General features: G+C 40.3%; 2 long non-coding RNA genes across 3 annotated transcripts; both read left to right on the top strand.

The window, feature by feature from the left end:
* Positions 1 to 235: 235 nt before the first annotated feature.
* Positions 236 to 6,730, top strand: LOC144650931 (uncharacterized). Of its 2 annotated transcripts, none has more exons than XR_013570227.1 (2): positions 236 to 452; positions 6,303 to 6,730. It is a non-coding gene; the product is annotated as an uncharacterized LOC144650931 (long non-coding RNA). The 2 variants fall into 2 exon arrangements; XR_013570228.1 differs by lacking the exon at positions 236 to 452 and adding an exon at positions 3,310 to 3,488.
* Positions 6,731 to 7,539: 809 nt separating this feature from the next.
* On the top strand, positions 7,540 to 12,990 carry LOC144650925 (uncharacterized). Its single transcript, XR_013570226.1, has 2 exons — positions 7,540 to 7,672; positions 12,596 to 12,990. It is a non-coding gene; the product is annotated as an uncharacterized LOC144650925 (long non-coding RNA).
* The last annotated feature ends 2,486 nt before the right edge of the window (positions 12,991 to 15,476 follow it).

The raw sequence follows: 15,476 nt of genomic DNA, 5'->3' as shown, positions 1-15,476 counted from the left end.
TTAAATGCTTATAGTAAATGTGTTAACATCAATAAAATTAACGCGAATTTTTGAAATTCGCGTTAATGACATGTATCGTTAATTTTCTGTAATAAGGTAATTGACCTTTCAACATAAGCTCTCCATCCCCTTCGCTAAATTATTTCGCTTTTCATGCCTGCATGTGTACGTTTAGCGCGAAATCGCGCGTCACTCACGCATAACCGCCCTGTAGAATGGCATTTTAATTATTTTCATAGTCGAGTGGGCAGAAAGAAGACCGTAAACAACAGACAACTACAGCGAAAAGGTGCTCTGACTAAGCTTGTACGCTGATAAGTTAGTTTCTATCAAGGAGTACAGACGAAAGATGTCATCTTGCTGTTGTGGACTAGAAAGTTTGCTACGATCGATATGCAGATCACGTTCTAATAACACAAATCAGTGTCCATTGAGAGTCGAGAAAACCTCAGGTAAGAAGGCAACAGACTACATTTGATAGGGTTGGTTTTCTTATATCTTAAATGGCAGGCTTAACAAGCACTCCGTCATCGAGCAACAAATGCTGATAAATGGCGAGCTAGATGTGATCGAACTGATCGAATGGTCGCGAAAATAGACAATATTCACAATAGCTGCCATGATCATATTGTAATGCAAATTAGCCACGTTGCTATGTTTGCAAACATTGAAATGAAGCCGTTTCTCGGAAATAGGCTCGTCTAAGTAGTAAACTATCTGCGCCAAAATCACATTTGAGATTCAAGTTATGGAATCGTGATTTAACGTTTCTCGCTTTCCCGCCACAAGTCTTATTTTCCCGCTTCGGGTTTTAGTTGAAACGTGGTACGAAATAGGCCCAGCCGCCATGCATGCATGTTTTCCCTTTAGAATGAAAATAAGGCACGTGACTTCTGAGGGGGCAAACACGTTCAAAACGGCAGATTTCAGCTGGTTTCTTATTATGCCTAATAATTTTCCATACCATTCTTTGTTTCATGTTGTTTTGAGTATTGAAGTTTTTCGCAATTTCGGCGCTTTCAAGCTATCGAGCAACTTTCTTCAAACTAATAGCATTCACGGTATGACGTCGGATTCTTTTTGTTAATGACTCGGTAACAAAAGAAAAACGACGCTAAATAAAAGTGAGCGTCTAGGCCTCCAATGTGAAACAATTTCATATTTCCATACATTCCGTCACCTAGAGAAACATGCACTTCCACGATTTAGCCGTTCATTGGTTTTCATTAGCAATAGAATACTATTAGAATTGTATTCCATTTCCATTTCCATCACGCGAGACACACGTACACGTGACATGGCTGACTGAACAGATAATCATATAAACTTTAGCCTGAGTATCAGGCTTTTCTAAGGGGTAGGGGGAAAAGGAAGGAGCGCGGACGGAAAGAAAAGCCTGACACAGAGGCTTTAATTCCAGTCTTCCACCCCTCACGGCGTGATAAGCGTCAACCAATCAAATTCATTTCCGGTTGTCACTTGCGAAGCCGGACCAAGATATAACTGATAAGACACAATACATCTTGCAACAATATTTATAATGCCGATCCCGGCATCAATAAAATGCAAGTAATCAACGTTTTCACGGAACATATATCTTGTCCTTACACGGCGAAAATTTCGAGAGTTTAAAGTATATCTTACAAATAGAATTGAGCAAAACAAGCTAGCAAAACATGTGGCAAAGAAGTGTGAAACAAACAGGAAACCACGCAGCGCAGACAATTATGCAATGACCTCTACATTTCCTTGGCCACAATCTTACGGCTCTATTTAATACATAATGCCTCTAAATAAAACAGTGCCCCTCAGAAAGAAGTGAGAAGCAAATTACGTCGAAAAACCGAATTTAACACAGAACGGCAAGGGTACAAATGTCACAAACGTAGGCCCGTCACCTTTATTTTGCTAAAACTCCGAGGACGTCGACTTTCCGTTTCACAAGCAGCTTTCGAGGCATAATTTCTGTCCTCTATTACGTCTAATTCCAGGAAAAACTGTAGAGCGCCTTTACGAGCCGTTTTGAATTCGTCGTTTAACGCTGAAATAACGCTGAATAACGTCGAGCGAAGTTTTCGCTCACTGTTCGTTCGCGTGGACATCAGTTCATTGAAGACGCCGTTATGAAACTTTTATTTCCGGTGGTGTGACGTCAGGGCCCATTGTGAATTACCCAATCAGCGCCACATCCAGAATCTGGATGTTTGACATGACCCAATCAAAGCGTTTGTGTCAGGCCTTCCTCTCCTCTTTCCTTCCCTACCCTCCCCCCTTCCCCTTAGGAAGGCCTGATACTCAGGTTATATAAACTTGAAACTTGCTACTCGGCAAAGGAGGAAGCCGCTCTCTTTTAATACAACTGGGCATCCCATGAAATACAACTAGTTTCCCGAGAAAAAGGACAAAATAGCGAAACACGATATTGTTCCATCTAGCCGGTAACTGAATACGAAAACTGAAAATGATTACTAAGCAACAGTCTTCCTCCTGCGGGAAAATCTGATGTACTTTAGTCTACTTATTTCCTGTGGCTACCCGACGACGAGTTTGCTTTAGTCTGCTGAAACTGCCTACAACAATTTTGGCGGGAAAATGAGATTCGCTTAGACACGTTTTGTTTTTAGTTCTAAAAATAGATTACGTCATACCACACTCAAGTGGGAGTAAAGATATCAGGCTGCGTCGCGACATTAACAGACAACGGATGTCAAACTTCTTTTATTATTCAAATTTGGCAGCCATACAGAAAGGAAATATCTACGAAGCGAAAATTCATGCTTTTTTAAAACGTTAGATTCTAAGATCAAAGGTAGAAATGCAGCATAGGTATGAGTGTATACTTTAATACGGTAGATCAATATAAGCAGTTGATAATTTCGATATCACATTCGTTCCTAAAACTACATGCATACAGCGTGTATTCGTATGTGTCAATAATATTGGCATTAATTTTTGTCGTGCTAATATCATCAATTGGAAGAAGATTTGTCCCCACCGGGGCTGAGCGGGGAAACGGGAATAAGGGAACGAGAGAAGTAAAGAAGTAGTAAGATCGATGAGACATGAATTTATTAGATTAAAAAAAAATGGCGAACAAAAAAGTCAACTTAACTCTGAGAACGAAATTAAGACGCTAATTCTTGGAAACTTGTGCCACATGAATTACAGAACCTTGTCAAAATACCCTCTCTACCCTAGTGATATGAAGTTTTGTGAGGGTTCAACCCTTGTGACGAAAAGGGCATTTAAAACGTCACGTGAAAGACAATTTAGACAATTAAACCATACAAACAACCGTAAAGCGTGCAACACAAATGGACGTGCAGCTCGATATCTGCTGATAGTCTCAGTTTAATATCATCAGACGCCAACGACCAGTACAGAAAAAAATGTCATCTTGCTGTTGCGGGTTGGGAAGCCTGCTACGATCGTTATGTAGATCACGTCCTAATAACAGTTTTGTCCATTGGCAGTAGAGAAAATCTCAGGTGAGAAAGCAACAGGGAAAGCTGAGCGATACCGTTTGTTAGTAATGGTTCTGTATTCTAGTAAACGGAAGGCTTTAGGCCTTCCGTTTTCCAGTTCTAACAAACACTCAGTAGGCAAACAACAAACGCGTGCATAAATGCGTTTTAGCACAGTGCGAGTGCTTATAAGGCGTTTTTTTAAGGAAGAACGACCGCTTAAGTACTCTTTTAAACCACTGTCTCTAACGAAATGTTTTATAAGCGGTGTCAATGAGCCAGAAGAGGTCTTGCTAATCGAATAGTCATAAAATGAGAGTTGGCGGGAAAATAAGATTCCTGACTTCCTGTCGGGAAAATGAGACTCGTGGCGGGAAAAAGAGATCCGTGGCGAGAAAATGACACTCGTGCAGGAGATCCGGTTTGTTTCTAAAAATAAATTGTGTAATAGCATTGGTTATGACTGGATCACGACATTTATGTCAATTTCGTTTTTTTATTTTAATAAAAAATTTGGCAGCCATTCAGTAACAAAAGAAATACGACGCTTAAATTAGGATGACTGCTGTTTGGAACTCCAATGTGAAACTATTTCATTTCCAATCTAAACTCAAGAGGCGGCAGTATGTCGTGCGAGAGCGAGAATATAAGTGGCTTGGTCTGATTTCAGTTCAGTAACAGTTGCCATCATGAAAGCTAAAGAGGTCTACAGATCATTTGTCCATTAATCGATAAGCATCGTGTATGACCAACTACCGTACCGGTATTCAATCTTTCATGAAACAACAAAATAACGTCAGAAGCATATAACCTCTTATTATTAACTAAGGTATAATGTACGGAACAATGCAAATCAGATGTAGGTTGGCTTTACGAGGCACACAGTGCTTGTACATGTAGACAAAACGTGACTTTAAACCGTGTTGATATTATTGATATGGCTGACTGAACAGATATGTAAATTTAAAACTTGCTCCGTACTCGGCAAAGGAGGAAGCCGCTCACTTTTAATTTTAAAAGCCGAACTCGTGTCCCGAGAAAAAGTATCTGTCATCTATCCGGTAACAATGCTAAAACTGAACTAAGCAAAAGTTTTCTTCTTCCCTTGGGCTATAGAAACACGAGGAGAAGGGTAGGTGGGGGTGGGGGAGGGGGAGGGGGGAGGGGGAGAGGAGAGTAGAATGGAATAAGTAGAAAATACACTGATGAGACACGATGGACTTATAGCTTTGAGATTGGAATAGCAACTAGGAAACTAAAATTAAAATAGCGATCGATCTTGTAAACCAGTGTCATATCAGTTACTGGACCGTCTCTGCCCTGGTGGATCGGAATGGAAAATGGAAGTTAATTGACCTTTTGCGCTCTCCTGCTCAATTAACTGTTTACCGAATGACATTTTAATAGTCACGTGGGAGGAAAGCAATGCGTACAGAACACTTTCACAACAGACCATAACGAAAAGCTAAGGCGCTTCAGACGACTTATTATCTGTTGAGTTTCTAACAAGGAGCACAGACGAAGTATGTCATCTTGCTGTTGCGGGTTAGGAAGCTTGCTACGATCATTACGTAGATCACGTTCTAATAACACAAATCAGTTTTGCCCACCGACCGCTGAAAAACTCTCAGGTGAGATAGCGAGTTCGCTGTGTCGCTAATCTAAGAGTGATTGCGTTTGATCGTAAGTTGGCAAGTTTTCGTATTTCCGTTTAAAGGGGGCTCATTACTCAGCGAGGGCCACGCGTTCTCATTGTTATGATTTAGCCGTTAAAGATTTTCGACTTGTCTAACAACACTGACTGTTGACGAATGCGCGTCATATCAATATTACGGCAGAGAAAAATATCCATAAACATTGTTCTGTGGTGGTCTTTTTGGGTAAATAACATAAATGGTTGTGAAGTAATCCGAAATACTAAGTTTAAATCCCAGGTTATGGCTTTTTAAATGGTTTTTGTAGCGGGGTAAACTAAATCACATTTAAAGCCCAGCTGAACGAGCGGCGGGAAATATTTTCAGCGAGTGCGCATTAGGAAAATATGGCGGGAAAATAAGACTCATTTGACAGACAGATGTCAAGGCGGCTCGTTTCCGGTCGTTCCGGGTCATTTTAAATGTTGTCTTTCTACGTCATCGACGGTTACTCTCGCGATAATCGGACGACAATATGCGACTGCGGTTTTTTTGTTTAAATTTGCTAACCGTTGAAACAAAAGAAATTCGATGCGGAATAAAGTGAATGTACGGAACTCCAATATGAATAATAGTCATTTTTGCCATAGTGTTCATAAACTCAAACAGCATTTTTTCAAGACCTTTTAATACACGTACGTCGTAGTGAGACTTTCTAAAAGTCGTTCGTTTCTCGTTTCGGGTTTGGAAAACTTTATCCCGGCTTTATCACCTACTGAAAATAAACAAAATAATCCAAAATTATTAACTGTGTATATTTACTATAAAAGTTCTTCAAAGGGTGGATAACGCTATCCACCGGATAAATCACTATCCGGTAGATAGTGATGTAGGTTTTGTATAACAGTTATCCACTGGACAGCGATTTATCCGGTGGATAGCGTTAACATCCACCCCTTGAACACCTGGGCCTTTATATCAAATTTTGTATACTTGATATACTTCTTCCCCCTTTCAAGCTAGAATCAAATTCCTAAGACCAATCCGAGTAAATTTGTTTGTATTCTTGGAGCAAATATAAAAATATAGTATAATTTATGGTAGAACAGTAAGCAATTAGCCGTCCGATGTCTCGTTTTCCCCTACGTACCCAGACCCCTCGGATATTTCCTATAATTTACTAATGTACCTTGCCAATCAACAGCTCCAGTCCAGTGCACTGATCATGATGAGCCACAAGTCTTGAAGAGAGAACCTTACGTAGACAAGACAACTGCCGGGCTACAGCTGAAGCGGGTCTACATGATTTATGAATGACTGAAGAAAAGTGAAGCAAAAATTACATGGCGAATATGAATTTCTTGGCATAGACGGGATGTATTTTGTTATATGAGTGTGCCATGAACCACTTCCAAGACTTAGTATTTTTTAAAATTTTTGATACAAAATTTTGTTTTCTGGTAGGATCTAAAAAAAGCAACATGAAGCAATTGTTTAGGTTGGCATATATAGAAACCTTCCATGTAAATGTTACAATAATAGTTATCTGCTTCGGACTCCCAGACGGTGTATATGTAAACCAGTTTACACTGAATTGTTTATGTATTTTCTATACGTTACTGTTATTTTGAACCGTATTTGTAAATAAATAAGATAAATAAGATTTTATTCATTAGCTACCAGGTCAATTATTTTACCATGGACTGTTGAGTAAGTTAATTTGTTTGTTCGATCTACCCATGGTCATAGCCTCCCTACTTTTTACTGATAAATACAGGGGAGTCATTCGAAAAACTCATAAGACAGAGAGAGAGAGAAAGGGGATAAATTTATTCTCAGCTGTTTCATCATAGTTCCAGGCCATTTGGCTTACACGGCCAAATTTCGCACCTCAACCCAAATGGCACGACATTTCCGGAATTTTGTTGTAAACGGTAAACAATCTATACGTTTGTGGCCTTCCGGATTGTTTACTCAAAGCATTACTATACTGCGGCAGCAAGAGGTTTCCACCAACGAACTTTTTTATTCGCTGGGTTATAGGAAGGGGGGGGGGGGGGGGGAGGGAGTGGGGTGGAACAAGTAGAAGAATACACTGATAATATATGATCCAGGATCTTGCAAGGACCTTTAGGCTAATAAATTGGAATGGTGATAAGTAAGAAAACTTAAACTCAAGTACATAGTAATATTGAGACTGATTCGTGCAAACCGGTGTCATATCAGTTACTGGACCGCCTCTACCCTGGTGGACTGGATTAAATGACCTTTCGATTAGCTTTCCACTTGAACTCTCCTGCGATGCAAATTGTTTAAAATACCCGAATATTAATACACTAATGACACGTCAGGGCAGAAAAGCAAAGCGCACCAAATGCCCACAAAAGGAAAACGCGAATAACGGACAAAGAAAAAGGCGCTCTTGGCTTATCTGCCATCCAGTTTCTAACAAGGAGTACAGACGAAAGATGTCAACTTGTTGCTGTGGACTAGGAAGCTTGCTACGATCATTATGTAGATCAAGTCCTAATAACACAAACCAGTTTTGCCCACTGACCGCTAAAAAATACTCAGGTGAGATAGCGAGCTCTCTATGGTGCTAACGTAAGAAGATCTAAGAACCATGCATGTCCGATACACCTGCATCGACTCGAGTCGTCTCTAAGCACTGACGACTCGACTAAGCAAAAGTCTAGTAACAAATCATACCGGAAGTGGAAATCCCAAGTAGTAAAATTGGTGAAAGGCGGAGGCTACAAAATGTTCAACTCGTTGTGACTCGACACGAGTCGTCGCGACTTTTTCCAACATAACTCTGGATAGAAAATTTGGCGACTTGAGTTGACTCGATCGAGTCATGACGACTCGTCTTGCTTAATAAAGTCGACTCGACTTACTGGAAGTCCACTTTCGAAGTATCAACCAACATCATTACACAAAAATGTTAAGCGTAAAAAGCCGCACACTTCATTTAATAAAAGTTTTTTTTTTCTTTTCACCTTCATGCCAGTCGTTGTATATAAATTTACAACAAACTTTCAGCTTCTTTACCATTTATATTGGTATCCTTTGTTTTACTGTTTTTATTGTTTAGTAACTGTTTTGAGTTTTTCTCTCCATTCGTTTTAGTCGCACCTTTTAAACAAACTCGCGTCTCAATTCGAGTCGAGTCGAATCGAGCTGCCGACTTTTCGTAATCACACTGATAACTGACTTTTTCGTATTTGATGTTTTACAAGGGGCCATTCGCACTTGCGGACAAGTTTAGCTAAGTTTGATTTTCGGTAAGTCGAGTCGATTCGAGTCACCGACTTTTTCTACACTTAATGTATTTTACGCTAAGTCTCTTACGACTAGATTTTCGGTAAGTCCAGTCGACTTTGTGCAAGACGAGTCGTCACAACTCGATCGAGTCGAGTCGCGGACTTTTTCTACTCTTCCTTACATCCTTGCTGTATTTTGCGCTAAGTCTCTTGCGACTAGATTTTCGGTTAGTCCAGTCGACTTTGTGCAAATTATTACTATTATCATTATTATTATTAAAACGAGTCGTCACAACTCGATCAACTCGAGTCACCGACTTTTTCTACCCTTCCTTACATCCTTGCTGTATTTTACGCTAAGTCTCTTGCGACTAGATTTTCGGTAAGTCCAGTCGACTTTGTGCAAGACGAGTCGTCACAACTCGATCGAGTCGAGTCGCGGACTTTTTCTACTCTTCCTTACATCCTTGCTGTATTTTACGCTAAGTCTCTTGCGACTAGACTTTCGGTTAGTCCAGTCGACTTTGTGCAAGACGAGTTGTCACAACTCGATCGAGTCGAGTCGAGTCGCCGACTTTTTCTACCCTTCTTTACATCCTTGCTGTATTTTACGCTAAGTCTCTCGTGACTAGATTTTTGGCTAGTCCAGTCGACTTTGTGCAAGACGAGTCGAGTCGAGTCGCCGTCTTTTTCTACTTTTCTTTACATCCTTGCTGTATTTTACGCTAAGTCTCTCGTGACTAGATTTTCGGTTAGTCCAGTCGACTTTGTGCAAGACGAGTTGTCACAACTCGATCGAGTCGAGTCGAGTCCGGCCGTCTTTTTCTACCCTTCTTTACATCCTTGCTGTATTTTACGCTAAGTCTCTCGTGACTAGATTTTTGGCTAGTCCAGTCGACTTTGTGCAAGACGAGTTGTCACAACTCGATCGAGTCGAGTCGCCGACTTTTTCCACCTTTCCTTTAATACATCCTTGCTGTATTTAACACTAAGTCTCTAGCGACCACTGAGATTTTCGGTTAGTCCAGTCGATTTTGTGCAAGACGAGTTGTCACGACTCGATCGAGTCGAGTCGCCGACTTTTTCTAACCTTCCTTACATCCTTGCTGTATTTTACGCTAAGTCTCTTGCGACTAGATTTTCGGCTAGTCCAGTCGACTTTGTGCAAGACGAGTTGTCACGACTCGATCGAGTCGAGTCGCCGACTTTTTCTACCCTTCCTTACATCCTTGCTGTATTTTACGCTAAGTCTCTTGCGACTAGATTTTCGGCTAGTCCAGTCGACTTTGTGCAAGACGAGTTGTCACGACTCGATCGAGTCGAGTCGCCGACTTTTTCTACCTTTCCTTTAATACATCCTTGCTGTATTTAACACTAAGTCTCTAGCGACCACTGAGATTTTCGGTTAGTCCAGTCGATTTTGTGCAAGACGAGTTGTCACGACTCGATCGAGTCGAGTCGCCGACTTTTTCTAACCTTCCTTACATCCTTGCTGTATTTTACGCTAAGTCTCTTGCGACTAGATTTTCGGCTAGTCCAGTCGACTTTGTGCAAGACGAGTTGTCACGACTCGATCGAGTCGAGTCGCCGACTTTTTCTACCCTTCCTTACATCCTTGCTGTATTTTACGCTAAGTCTCTTGCGACTAGATTTTCGGCTAGTCCAGTCGACTTTGTGCAAGACGAGTTGTCACGACTCGATCGAGTCGAGTCGCCGACTTTTTCTACCCTTCCTTACATCCTTGCTGTATTTTACGCTAAGTCTCTTGCGACTAGATTTTCGGCTAGTCCAGTCGACTTTGTGCAAGACGAGTTGTCACGACTCGATCGAGTCGAGTCGCCGACTTTTTCTACCCTTCCTTACATCCTTGCTGTATTTTACGCTAAGTCTCTTGCGACTAGATTTTCGGCTAGTCCAGTCGACTTTGTGCAAGACGAGTCGTCACGACTCGATCATTGTCGATCGGGTCGTGTCTACTCGCGACTTTTTCTACCCTTTTTTACATCCTTGCTGTATTTTTCTCGAAGTCTCTTGCGACTAGATTTTCGGTTAGTCCAGTCGACTTTGTGCAAGACGAGTTGTCACGACTCGATCGAGTCGAGTCGAGTCGAGTCGCCGACATCTTCTACCCTCCCTTACATATCCTTGCTATATTTTACGCTCTGAGGTCTCTCGTGACCAGATTTTCGGTTAGTCCAGTCGACTTTGTGCAAGACGAGTCGTCACGACTCAATCGAGTCGAGTCGCCGACATATTCTACCTTTCCTTACATCCTTGCTGTATTTTACGCTAAGTCTCTTGCGACTAGATTTTCGGTTAGTCCAGTCGACTTTGTGCAAGACCAGTCGTCACAACTCCATCGAGTCGAGTCTACTCGCCGACTTTTTCTACCCTTCCTTACATATCCTTGCTATATTTTACGCTACTGAAGTCTCTCGTGTCGACTAGATTTTCGGTTAGTCCAGTCGACTTTGTGCAAGACGAGTTGTCACGACTCGATCGAGTCGAGTCGAGTCGAGTCGCCGACATCTTCTACCCTCCCTTACATATCCTTGCTATATTTTACGCTCTGAGGTCTCTCGTGACCAGATTTTCGGTTAGTCCAGTCGACTTTGTGCAAGACGAGTCGTCACGACTCAATCGAGTCGAGTCGCCGACATATTCTACCTTTCCTTACATCCTTGCTGTATTTTACGCTAAGTCTCTTGCGACTAGATTTTCGGTTAGTTGAGTCGACTTTGTGCAAGACGAGTCGTAAAAACTCGATCGAGTCGAGTTGCCGACTTTTCAGTTCTACCCTTCCTTACATCCTTGCTCTATTTAACGCTAAGTCAGGCTCTTGCGACTAGATTTTCGGTTAGTTCAGTCGACTTTGTGCAAGACGAGTTGTCACGACTCGATCGAGTCGAGTCGAGTCGCCGACTTTTTCTACCCTTCGTTACATCCTTGCTGTATTTAACGCTAAGTCTCTTGCAACTAGATTTTCGGTTAGTCCAGTCGACTTTGTGCAAGACCAGTCGTCAAGACTCAATCGAGTCGAGTCAACGACTTTTTCTACCTTTTCTTACATCCTTGTCGTATTTACGCTAAGTCTCTCGTGACTAGACTTTCGGTTAGTCCGGTCGATACGTGACCATACGTACCCATGACGACTCGACTCTATGTGGGTGTATTGGGCAACCCTCCTTGACACCTGTCTGTCAAAGGAGTCTTCTTTTCCCGCCTTTTTTTCCTGACGGGCAGTATGAAAATATTTTCTGCCGCTCAATCTGCTGGGCTTTAAATTTGAATTAGTTAACCCCGCTACAAATCATTACATTTATACTTAGTATTTTAGATTACCGGCTTCACAACCCTTATTTTCCTACAGCTGTAAATAGACCAAAACATAACGTATATAAGTTGTTTATTCTCTTCCATGATGAGGTTCAGCGCTGTTAGGCAAAGTCTTAAATGTTTAGCGGCTAAACCGTAAAAAAAGAACGCGTGGCACTCGCTGATTGAATAAGCCCTCTTTTAATGGAAATACGTAAGCGTACCAGCTTATCATCAAACGCTCATTCTTAGAGGCTCGCTTCAGCTGGTCGTTCTGGGTCATTAATGTTGTCATATCCAAAAAATAGATTACGTCATCGACCGTGACTTACGCGATAATATGCGGCTGGGTTTATTTATTATTCAAATTTCTAACGGTTGAAACAAAAGAACTTCGACGCGGAATACATTGAATGTACGTAACTCAAATGTGAATAATACTCATATTGGCCATATAAAACTCAATCAGCTTTTTTTCAATACATGTACGTCGTAGAAAAAACTTTAACAACAACTGAAAATAAACAACAATCCAAAATTATCAACTGTGTATCCTTTCTGTCAGGCCCCAGTTATTCAAAGGGTGAATAACGCTATCCATCGAATAAATCACTATCCGTTGGATAGCGATGTTGGTTTTGTACAACAGTTATCCACTGGATATCGATTTATCTGGTAGATAGCATTATCCACCCTTTGAACAACTGGTCCCAGAATTATATTTCATTTACTTCTTCTCCCTTTCAAGCAAGAATCAAATTTCTAAAACCGATTCGAGTAAACTTGTTTGTAAACGTGGAGCAAATATGATGTAAAATATAGCCAAGCGATTAGCTATCAGTCGTCTCTTTTCAGTCCCTTACCCAGAGCCCCCGGAGTACCTCCCATGATTTGCTAATGTAACCTTGCCAATCAACAGCTCCAGTCCAGTGCACTGATCATGATGAGCCACAAGTCTTGAAGAGAACCTTGGGAAGAGAACCTTACCCTGACAAGACAACTGCCGGGCTACAGCTGAAGAGGGTTTACATGATTTATGAATGAAAAAAAGTGAAGAAAAATGACATATCATGGCAAATATGAATTCTTGGCAGATAGACGGGATGTATTTTGTTATCAGAGTGTGCCATGAACCACTTTCAAGACTTGATTATTTTTTTTATAATTTTTGATACAAAATTTTGTTTTCTGGTAGGATCTAAGAAAAGCAACATGAAGCAATTGTTTAGGTTGGCGGGCTGTTGTTTTGTTCGTTTATTTTAAATTAGAAAAAGTATAAAAATAATTTTAACATATAGAAACCTTCCATGTATATGTTACCATAATATGTAAACCAGTTTATAAAGAATTGTTAATGTATTTTCTATACAATATTACAGATATTTTGAACCGTATTTGTAAATAAATAAGATTTCATTCATTAGCTATACCAGGTCAATTCTTTTACCACGGACTGTTAGATAAGTTAATTTGTTTGTTCGATCCACCCATGGTCGTATCAGCCTCCGTGAGTTTTTACTGATTAGTACAGGGGTGTGATTCGAAGGACTGGCTACATTTTGATTTGCAGGAACGCGTCAGAAGGCAGAGATAGAATCGATAGGGGATAAATTTCTTCTCATCTTGCATCAGTTCCAGGCATTTATGCTTTCAAGGCAATGCCAAATTTCGCGCCTCAACAAAAATGGCAGCTTCTTCGGTCAAACTTTAAATGGAACACATGAATATTCTACCCGGCGAAAATTAATTCCTAACTCAAATGTTTAGAAATTTGCTAAGGTTCTGATCTGAAAGTCCTGACCCGGTTAAGGTGGAATGGGCAGTGAATGGCTTTCTTGATTCTCGATTCTCGAGCGCTGTTGAGATTTCCACAGAGCTAGAGGAAATAAAAAACAAAAAACCGAAACGGAATCCTTTTTCAATTTTAAAAGCTATGTAATTCAAGACAAATTTCGTGAATTCCTCATTAAATTTCACTTGGACTCAGTGAGCCAAGTCGCAGTCGTTCGTGGGAAATTTCGCTTCATAAAGTAACGTGGTAGTCAGGAATGATTTTGGTCTAAGAAGTGGAATCGAAACTGAGCATATTATCTAACATCTTGTTATTTGAAGTCTTGCAATACCAGGTAAGTAGGTGCAAAACTTGGCACGGCAGTTGAGTTAATTGAACTGAAAAGGCTAAAAGGGAAATCCCCGTGTACTATTTATATTGGTGTGCGGCAAACACAGTCATGTAGCCACCAATCACATCACGGCAAAAAAGCAGCAGGTGATATACCATTCTAAGAAAATCGACAGCTGGAAAAATTCAACGAGTAAAGAAAATATACGCACCTTTTTCCTTTATTTATTCTTAAACATTTTTACACTTTTTTTTTAAAAAAGTAGCCTTTTGCCCTGGTTTGTAAGCATACAGCACATTTCTTGCATGTAATACCTCAAAACTGATGGCTTTTCAAGCTAAAACTTATCGTTTGTTGAAAGCGAATTTCAAAAAGAATACGCGTTTTACAACATCCGATGCGAACTCTTTTTCTTATAAAAACCGCGATCTGTCTAGCATATAATAATAATAATAATAATAATAATAATAATAATAATAATAATAATAATAATAATAAATATGTTTATAGTGGTCATGAACTTAGCTTCATATCTCAATGAGATAGCTAGTTTACAGGCATGCCACTGAAACAGAGGAAACAAATAAATTTAAAATGAACATAACAAGGTTAAAAATCCCAACTGGCAGGAGGCAGACCAGTTGGCTATATACAAAGCGTGGTCGAGGATTTGAACTCGGCACAACCGAGAAACAAATCCAGCTAGTGACAGGGGCAGGTATAGCATAACAATAATTTATACGAAAAGGTAAAAATGATCATTACACAGACATTTTGAACGTAAAAAAACATGTCATAGGTCTTTATCCTCTTGTAAGATCACTGGGAAGAGCTACCTTTTTAGAATCCTCTGATCATATTCTGTAAATCCCGACTATAAAAAATATATCCGGTTATAAGCCCCCCCCCCGGATATAAATCCCCCTCTGCTGGATGGCAGTACTGAACATTGCTAAATGTTGCTTTTTATGACATTTTAACTTAAAAACGTATTTCGATTAACACTTCTGTGGCTTGTTTCGAAAGGTTTTTTTATTCCGCTTATAAGCCCCCCCCCCCCCCCGGATATAAGCCCCTCCGTTTACAAGCCCTCCCAAAACCTCTTACGAAGTTGAATAAGCCCAGGGCTTATAACCGGAATTTTACGGTATGAAACTTACAATTTAGTTATAATCTTTTATAGTGCAGTGTTGCATGTGGATGATATTTTTGCAAAGTGTAACGGTCGACACATTCACATTCTGAACCATGCTTATTCTTCCGCGCTAAAAAATAATTTTACACGGATTAATTGTAAGATAAAATCCTACGTCTCGACAACTCCGCATATGACTTTGCATTTTCTTGCAAATTTTTAAATTAGTCATTTGTTTTGTTTGTACGATTATGATACCTATATATATCTCAGTGAAAATAAACCACTGGTAAGCATGCGCAGGCGGGGATAAGGACAATAGCTATTTACAAATAATATCGGAGAACACCCTCATCTTTCTATTGGCGTTTTATGTTTGTCTTGAAGATTTAACATCAAGGTTATTGACGTTGACGCCTAAAGCGAAGCTTTTTCTTGTCGAAAATAAAAGAACAACGAGAAAGCCGAAAGCTTCGCAGTTGGTTGTCTGTTTAAGTACAATAAATCAAGCCTCTGGATTTTTTAATTCCATTGAATTGGTT

Source organism: Oculina patagonica, chromosome 1 (assembly GCF_052425735.1).
Source record: "Oculina patagonica isolate OP01 chromosome 1, crgOcupat, whole genome shotgun sequence".
NCBI lineage: Eukaryota > Metazoa > Cnidaria > Anthozoa > Scleractinia > Oculinidae > Oculina > Oculina patagonica.
Note: the sequence above shows the minus strand (reverse complement) of the source record. Positions and strands in the feature narration are given on the sequence as shown.